The sequence below is a fragment of the Emys orbicularis genome, chromosome 2, assembly GCF_028017835.1.
Source record: "Emys orbicularis isolate rEmyOrb1 chromosome 2, rEmyOrb1.hap1, whole genome shotgun sequence".
In the NCBI taxonomy this organism is placed as follows: domain Eukaryota; kingdom Metazoa; phylum Chordata; order Testudines; family Emydidae; genus Emys; species Emys orbicularis.
In genome coordinates this window covers 111,795,760-111,804,376 of record NC_088684.1, presented here as the reverse complement: position 1 = coordinate 111,804,376, position 8,617 = coordinate 111,795,760, and positions in this window count along the sequence as shown.

Below are 8,617 nucleotides of genomic sequence, written 5' to 3'. Positions count from 1 at the left end.
ATCTGCTCTGTGGATAGAAAACATCAGACTCTAGACAGCTTCCCCTGAGGTATCTGGAACCCACAGGGCCAGCTCTGGCTTTTTTGCCGCCCCAAGCAAAAAAAAAAAAAAAAATCGGGGCGGCCAGAACGGCAAAGCTAAAAAAAACAAACAAACAAACCTGCGGGGCGGCCGGAGCCAGGGTGAAGGGGGACTCCCTGTGCTGCAGACGTGCCCCGGCTAGCGGGGGGGATGGGGAGGGAGCGGGGGGAGCGAAAGAAGGGGGGGTGGCCAGGGCTTCAGTGGGGCGCTCCACGCAGCCCCAACCGCCTGCCGGGAGGGCTCCGCACCGCTCCAGTCGGCGGGCAGGGAAGGATGCGGGCTGCCCTGCCGGGCTTGCTGCAGACCTGGCACCGGCTGGGGCAGACGGAGTGTGCAACCCGCTCCCAGCAGGGCGCTCCCCTCCTCTGCGCCACCGCCCCCTACAGGGCAGCCGGATCGGCGGAAAAAAAAAAAAAAAAAAGCGGCCGTGCCACCCTACGATTGGGCAGAATGCCGCCCCGTAGAATCTGCCGCCCCAAGCACGAGCTTGCTGGGCTGGTGCCTGGAGCCGGCCCTGGGAACCCAACACACACAAGAAAAAGGAAAACTGCCCTGCGAGTGCACTGTCCTTGCTACTTCTTACTCTACAGCTAATTTGAGTGCAAGAATTTCATTGGTGACTGCACAGATGGTGAATTACTCGGCCCAAATGCCACATCTGTCCAACAGCCTTGGGTTTCAGGTACTTGTAGAACGTAACAGGGATGAAGCTAGTGAGAGGTTGTAGAGAAATTAAACAGGGTTCTATGGAAATTGCTATTAATTCTATGGAACAGGGAATAAGATAATTTCTTGTAGAATTTTTAAAAGCACCCAGCAGAATTTAATAGAGAATAGAGTTCTATTGCAAGGATAAATTCTTTATAGGTTGTTTTCAAATTTCTATAGCATAGTAGTCATTCGCCATTAAATTCTCTGTAGGACTTTTTCATTGGGGTAGTAGCAGAAAACCAAATTACAGGAGGGTGTAATATATATTGAGCCCCCTTTACTTTGATTTACACTGCAAAAATCTCCAGATTCCTGGGGCAAGTGGCTGCAATCCTATTGACTTCAGGAGGAGCTGTACCTGTTTACCATAGGCCTTGAACTAGGTACATATGGAATGCCAAATTGGTGAGAATACACTTATTTTGCACACTCACTGAATGCCAAAAGAGGTGGTGGTGTTTGCAGTGTTTTGCCACCGACACTCAAATTGTAACTAGTTTATACCTGTCGTGTAACATACCTGACCATTTACATCACTGCTGAATCTGGCCCATCGTATTCATTACACCAAATGGGGGCTGCCTGATTTGGAGAAGGACCTTGAACCTGGGTCTCCCACATCCTAGATCATCTTTAACCACTGTGCTGTAGTCAGAAAGAGACACACTCACTCCCTCTCTCTCTCTCTCTCAAACTGTCAATAGGTCTTATTCTTGTTTCACACCTGAACAAAAACAAATGTCAAAACCTCAAAATGTTTTATGAAGCAGAATTGTTTTTTTCTGGCCAGCTTGACAAAGAAGCGTGGTTCATGCCAGTGCCTGGGGAATGAGCAGAAATGCCCTGGCCTGTAGAGTATAAATTAGGAATATATGTGTTTATTCTCATGGATTTTCCTTGAGAAGAAGCCAGCAGCACGAATATAGGAAGATGGTAAAATAAAATTCCTGACAACAATCCACTGAGAGGAGGGTTTTTTGTTGTTGCTTCTAATTGTGGTAAGGAGCAAACACATTCCTCTTTAATTTCCATTGGCAGGGTCTGCAGTGCTGTGCTGGTGCCAGCAAGTGTGCTGTGTCTGGTGTGTTCCTCCCCCGTTGGTTTACAGCTATTGCCTCAGCAAATGTCTGTTCTACAGGAAATGTAGCAGTGCCCCCCTCCCTCCCTTGTTGTCTTTCTCTTCAAAACTCTGCTCTATCTCTTTTGGCCAGCTGCGGCCTCGCCGGAGTATCTTCTACCTGACAAAGGAAGATACCTTTGATAGCCAGGCATGTCTGTAGAGTTGAAACACATGCTTGGTTCAGATACCGATGAACTTTAATTTACCTCAATTCATTAGTGATTTTAAAACCACTGCTAACGCAAGACAAACTGTAAAATAATTGGAAGTAAATGTTCAGGGGAAAAGACGGGGAGCAGGAAGGAAGAGGAAAGCTGCTTGCAGCAGGAGACTAAGCTAGGCTTTCATCTTCAGGGTAGTCTGTTATTGAACCCTGACAGGAAAGGTCATGAATTTTAAAATGTGTCTCACAGCAGACAGTTCTAATCATAAAACTAACTCTATCTGCAGTGCATGTCTGACCATGTGAGACTCACAACTGACTGAAGAGGGAGACTGACTTTCAAGAGAATGAGGGTTCCTTTCCAGTGCTTTGAATGGGGGAGAAACGTGTGGAATAAGCAAAACCTATGCCATGTCTGTCGTCATTAAGAATAAAGTAATCAGGTGTTCTGATCGTGAACAAACTGTTTTGGGCAGGGCCCAACTAATACTCCCTGTAGACGTACTAGATAGTGTGTTTCCCTCTTCAGTGTCATTGAGGTTTTGCTGTGCCCTTACACATTGTTTAGGAAGTGCAACATTTTACAGCTTTACCCTGAGGTTTTGTTTTTAATTTAATTTTTTTTTCCCTTAACAGATTGACTGAATTTGAGTCAGGGAGTGAAAAGGGTTGCCCTTTAATTATGGCAATCCCCTGAAAAATGTGTTTCTCCATGATTCATGCAGGCTGTCTGGATTTAAGTGGTGTTAGTGTTTTGGCAACAACTTTACAATGCTTTTGAGCAGGGATGATCAGTGGTGTTGGAACATTTTTAATAGTGGGGGTGCTGAATAGTGGGGGTGCCAACCCCCTTACCCTATCCACTCCCCTGACCCCCGAGCTGAGGCCCGTACCCCAGGCACACCGGGCCTGCAGCTGGGACCTCGGGGGTGCTGCAGCACCCCCCGCACCTCTAGTTCCCACACCTATGGGGGTGATGGTGGTGTTTATATAGGTCTTAATTTCATTTTAATTGATGCTGCTGGCTTCTCAGACAGTTGTGTAGGACTTGGAAAAATCCTTAATTCTCTTTCTGTGGCTGCATCTACCCTGTATGTGTTCAGAAACCTCTTCATTATTGATCTATCCCTGATACAGCTCCACTTTTGCTACCAATTGTGGAAGCACTTGGCCCACTGGCATTATTACCTCTGTGTTGTCTACACATGCTCAGAGCATATGAGCAACAATGAATTTCAAATGTGAAATTGCGGAACTATTAACTATGGTTTGTAACCTGTCCTTTAAATCAGCTTCTGTACCCAATGACTGGAAGATAGGTAATGTAACGCCAATATTTAAAAAGGGCTCTAGAAGTGATCCTGGCAATTACAGACCGGTAAGTCTAACGTCAGTACCGGGCAAATTAGTTGAAACAATAGTAAAGAATAAAATTGTCAGACACATAGAAGAACATAAATTGTTGGGCAAAAGTCAACATGGTTTCTGTAAAGGGAAATCATGTCTTACTAATCTATTAGAGTTCTTTGAAGGGGTCAACAAACATGGACAAGGGGGATCCAGTGGACATAGTATACTTAGATTTCCAGAAAGCCTTTGACAAGGTCCCTCACCAAAGGTTCTTATGTAAATTAAGTTGTAATGAGATAAGAGGGAAGATCCTTTCATGGATTGAGAACTGGTTAAAAGACAGGGAACAAAGGGTAGGAATAAATGGTAAATTTTCAGAATGGAGGGGGGTAACTAGTGGTGTTCCCCAGGGGTCAGTCCTAGGACCAATCCTATTAAACTTATTCATAAATGATCTGGAGAAAGGGGTAAACAGTGAGGTGGCAAAGTTTGCAGAAGATACTAAACTGCTCAAGATAGTTAAAACCAAAGCAGACTGTGAAGAACACAAAACTAAGTGATTGGGCAACAAAATGGCAAATGAAATTTAATGTGGATAAATGTAAAGTAATGCACATTGGAAAAAATAACCCCAGCTATACATACATACAATATGATGGGGGCTAATTTAGCTACAACTAATCAGGAAAGAGATCTTGGCGTCATCGTGGATAGTTCTCTGAAGACATCCACGCAGTGTGCAGTGGCAGTCAAAAAAGCAAACAGGATGTTAGGAATAATTAAAAAAGGTATAGAGAATAAGATGGAGAATATCTTATTGCCCTTATATAAACCCATGGTACGCTCACATCTTGAATACTGCGTATAGATGTGGTCTCCTCATCTCAAAAAAGATATACTGGCATAAGAAAAGGTTCAGAGAAGGGCAACTAAAATGATTAGGGGTTTGGAACAGGTCCCATATGAGGAGAGATTAAAGAGGCTAGGACTCTTCAGCTTGGAAAAGAGGAGACTAAGGGGGGATATGATAGAGGTATATAAAATCATGAGTGGTGTGGAGAAAGTGAATAAGGAAAAGTTATTTACTTGTTCCCATAATATAAGAACTAGGGGTCACCAAGTGAAATTAATTGGCAACAGGTTTAAAACAAATAAAAGGAAGTTCTTCACACAGCGCACGGTCAACCTGTGGAACTCCTTGCCTGAGGAGGTTGTGAAGGCTAGGACTATAACAGGGTTTAAAAGAGAACTAGATAAATTCATGGAGGTTAAGTCCATTAATGGCTATTACCCATTCCTTAATGGGTAAGGAATGGTGTCCCTAGCCTCTGTTTGTCAGAGGGTGGAGATGGATGGCAGGAGAGAGATCACTTGATCATTACCTGTTAGGTTCACTCCCTCTGGGGCACCTGGTACTGGCCACTGTTGGTAGACAGGATACTGGGCTGGATGGACCTTTGGTCTGACCCAGTAAGGCCATTCTTATTTCTTATGTTCTTATGACAGACTTTCAGCTTACCTATGTTACCTCGTTTAAAAAGTTTTAAACCCTAGTGGTGCTTAACCAGGATTAGCAGGCATGATGGTAAACATGACTTGTCCTTCTCTACCCTGACCATGAATTCATGGTCACCATCATATGAGAAGAAGGATGGTTTTCTGCTAAAGGCATGGGACAGGACTCAAGAGATTTGGGTTCAGGTCTTGGGTCTGCTTTCTGTGTGACCTTCATCAAGTCATTTAATCTCTGTGCTTCAGTTCCCCCTGTGTAAAACAGGAATAATAATACTCGAGATCTAACTAAGTGATCAAAATGGTCCCTTAAAATCTATGAACCATGGCAGCTAGCTCGATTGTTAAAAACTGTGTTTAGACATAATAAAATTTCCCGATATAGACAAGCTCTCTGTGAGCAAAAGCAAGCTTGAACACCTTTGGATGTTCCCATCCTACAGTGATATACATTCCAACTCAGAGATATTTTGGTATTTTGCACTGCATTTTCCAGATGTTTCTGGTGTGTATGATATGGGGTAAAATTTTCAAAAGTGCCTATGTGATTAGGCTGCTTAAATTTCTAAGTAACTTTTGAAAATAGGACATGTAGGCACATTTGAAAATTTACCCAGGATCTGTTTGTTTTCATTGGCTGCACTGTAATCCCCTTCATAGTGGTGCTGACTCTTTTTCACAAAGTCAGAGATGATATTCAAACCGTTACCCAACCTGAACCTCGTTGGGATCGTGCCATGTACTTATTTTTCATGTTCGTCCACCAAGGATATGTCTTCACTGCAGAGTTAATCCAAGCTGTTGCTTTGGTATTGTCTCTAACCCCTTCCGGTCCATACACAAAAATCCTTTCACCTCAGTTGAGTGGTGCTTGAAATCTGGGCTTGTTGGTTTGGCTGAGGGTGTGGCTAAGCCTGGGTGTTACTTTCACTCAGGCTGGTAACCCATCCCCTTTGCAGTTGAGGACACCGGCTTTAGTGACACTTGAGCGCTGATAGTCCTCTACTATCTTCCCACAATTCCCCCATGTGCCCAGAAGGACAGACAAGTTCTCCCACAATTCACTGGGAAAGAATCATAAAACTTGCTGCAGCATAAAGAACTCTAGGAGTTGCCCTAGTGACATATTGATGAGTCCAGCACCACAGAAGACACAGTAAATATGGGTAGGGCTTTGCAGTGTGACTGCTCACATCTGGGCTAGGCTAACCCCGGGTGCTGATCACCTGAGTTAACTCTGCAGCAAACATATCCCGTTATCATTCCTCTTGGAAAATTGTTGGGGAGTTTCAAGAAATTCCAGCTCTGAAGAGCCTGCCTCAAACTTGATTGTGGTCTGCTGCCAGGGCCGGCTTTAGCGAGTGCGGGGCCCGATTTGTGGGGCTTGTACTCAACGGGCGGCGCTCCTAGTCTTCAGCGGCACTTCGAATTGCCGTGCTCCGGCCAGGGTTGCGGGGCCGCGGACTTACAGGGCTCGGGCCGGCGCTCCGGCTGGGGGAGCAGGGCTTGCAGGGCTCGGGCCGGCGCTCCGGCTGGGGGAGTGGGGCCACGGGGCTCCGGCCGGGGGAGCGGGGCCGCGGGGCTTGCCACGCTCCGGCCGGGGGAGCGGGGCCCTCTTAGGCGCGGGCCTGATTCCGGGGAATCAGCGGAATCGGCCTAAAGCCGGCCCTATCTGCTGCACCTGTTCTCACAGTTTCACATTTGAACTGTGATTTGCTAGCTGTTGTACCTTTTTGATAGTATCTTGGGAAATACATGGGCGTCACAAGGCATTTCTTTGCACCTCTCCCCTCCCCTTCCCCTCACTTAGTGCTGGTGGGAGCTGTGTGCAAAGTTCTTTGAACAAGGACATCAAAGACCAATTGCATATCTTGGTTTGAAAAAGAGGCTCGGAGCCAAAGATGGACTTAAACTGATAAATTGACTTGAACCTGATCTGGGATGCTAGTCCCTTCAAAACAAAGCTGAGTTTCACATTTGGGGGTGACATTTACCTCCTTTGAAAATCTGGAACCAAGTGACTTTCCAACAAAAGGGCCCCTTCCAATGTGTAAGAGGTAGCTTGCTTGTTACAAGGCAATACGCTGTTGTATAGCATATTGCATATAGATTAAGTCTAAAATCTTTTGGGATCCAATATAAATTATGCCACTAAAGAGATTAAGAGCAAGAGAGCAATGAAGAGACATAATAGGTAAAATGGAAGAGATGTTTTCAGATAAGCCTGAAAACGGGATGGAGAGGAGTTGAGGTATAAATACAGGAAGGCTGTCTAAAATGGTAGGAGATGCAATGGAGAAAATTCTTCACCAGCAATGGAAAGATTTTGTACAGGGACAGTGGTGGAAATGCAGAAGGGATCAGGGAGAGATGAGGCCTAGGAGTGAGGGAGGAGTGATCCATGGCACATTTCTTTTTAAAAGGGAGAAAGGGGGTTGCATGTGTCGGTTTTGGACTGAATCCTGGAATGGAGAGCTAGCAGAGTTGTTGATGTGATCATCACGTTGAGAGGGTATTTGAGGCCAAGAGGATGGACAGGGAAGTGACATTCATGGCGTCAAAAGGCATATGCTGTTGAATTATCACTGTATCATGGCAAAAATGGTACTAAAGGTTGCAGATAGGGATAAAGGGACAGATCCTCAGCTGGTGTAAATTGATTGCCAAGGTGCCAAAGAAGGAAGGGAAAACAGAGGGCCCAGACCTGTACCTTGTGAGACACCACAGAGGCGTCTTGGGGCAAAGGTTAAGCCACTAATAGATAGAGAGAAAGTGAGTGGTTTGGTAGGAAGGAGCAGAGATGGGGGCATAGTTATGGAAGTGGGTTGCCAGTCAAAGAGCTGAGCCTCAGCATGTAATGCTGGCCTCTCAGCCTCTTTAACTAGATGCCTACATTTAGAAGAGTCATGTTAAATTAATTAAAGTGGATGCTAGCTTCCTCATCCTCATCCCTAAATGTAGTGGTGGGTGTACCTCAGAAGGTCTGGAGGTTCAGTGAAGTTAGAATAGGCACCCTAACATGCAGAGATTACTCCCATTTTTGTTTGGCTGGTTTGTGTTTGTTTGCTAGAAGTCTTGCCAGATGAGGATTTGCTCAGGAAAGGTACAGTACATCTTCATTTGGATCAGGCTGGAAATACCTGTATCGGGGTATATCTAAACCCCTATTTGCGGTAGTTTAGTCTTTCCTGTCCTAGCTGAAAGTAGGAAGTGCGGAGCTACACAGAAGTAAAAGCAAAAGAAAATGTTTAATCAAAGTTCATACATAGCTGCAAATTCAAGTTGTGGGATAATGGTAAGGATGGTTCTTATTCTAGCCTAATTTATTTTAACCCAGATGGCTGCTTCATAGTGTAATTGTAAGTGTGTTTTTATCCCTCATACTGGGACATTATCTAAAGGGGGAGGGATAGCTCAGTGGTTTGAGCATTGGCCTGCTAAACCCAGGATTGTGAGTTCAATCCTTGAGGGGGCCATTTAGGGAACTGGGGTAAAAATCTGTCTGGGGATTGGCCCTGCTTTGAGCAGGGGGTTGGACTAGATGACCTCCTGAGGTCCCTTCCAACCCTGATATTCTATGAAATAACTGGCCTATCTAGAAGGAGACTCCCAAATGCAAAACAAAAGTTAGGGGGCTCAATACAGAGATAACTAGGTGAAATTTAATGGCCTGTGATATA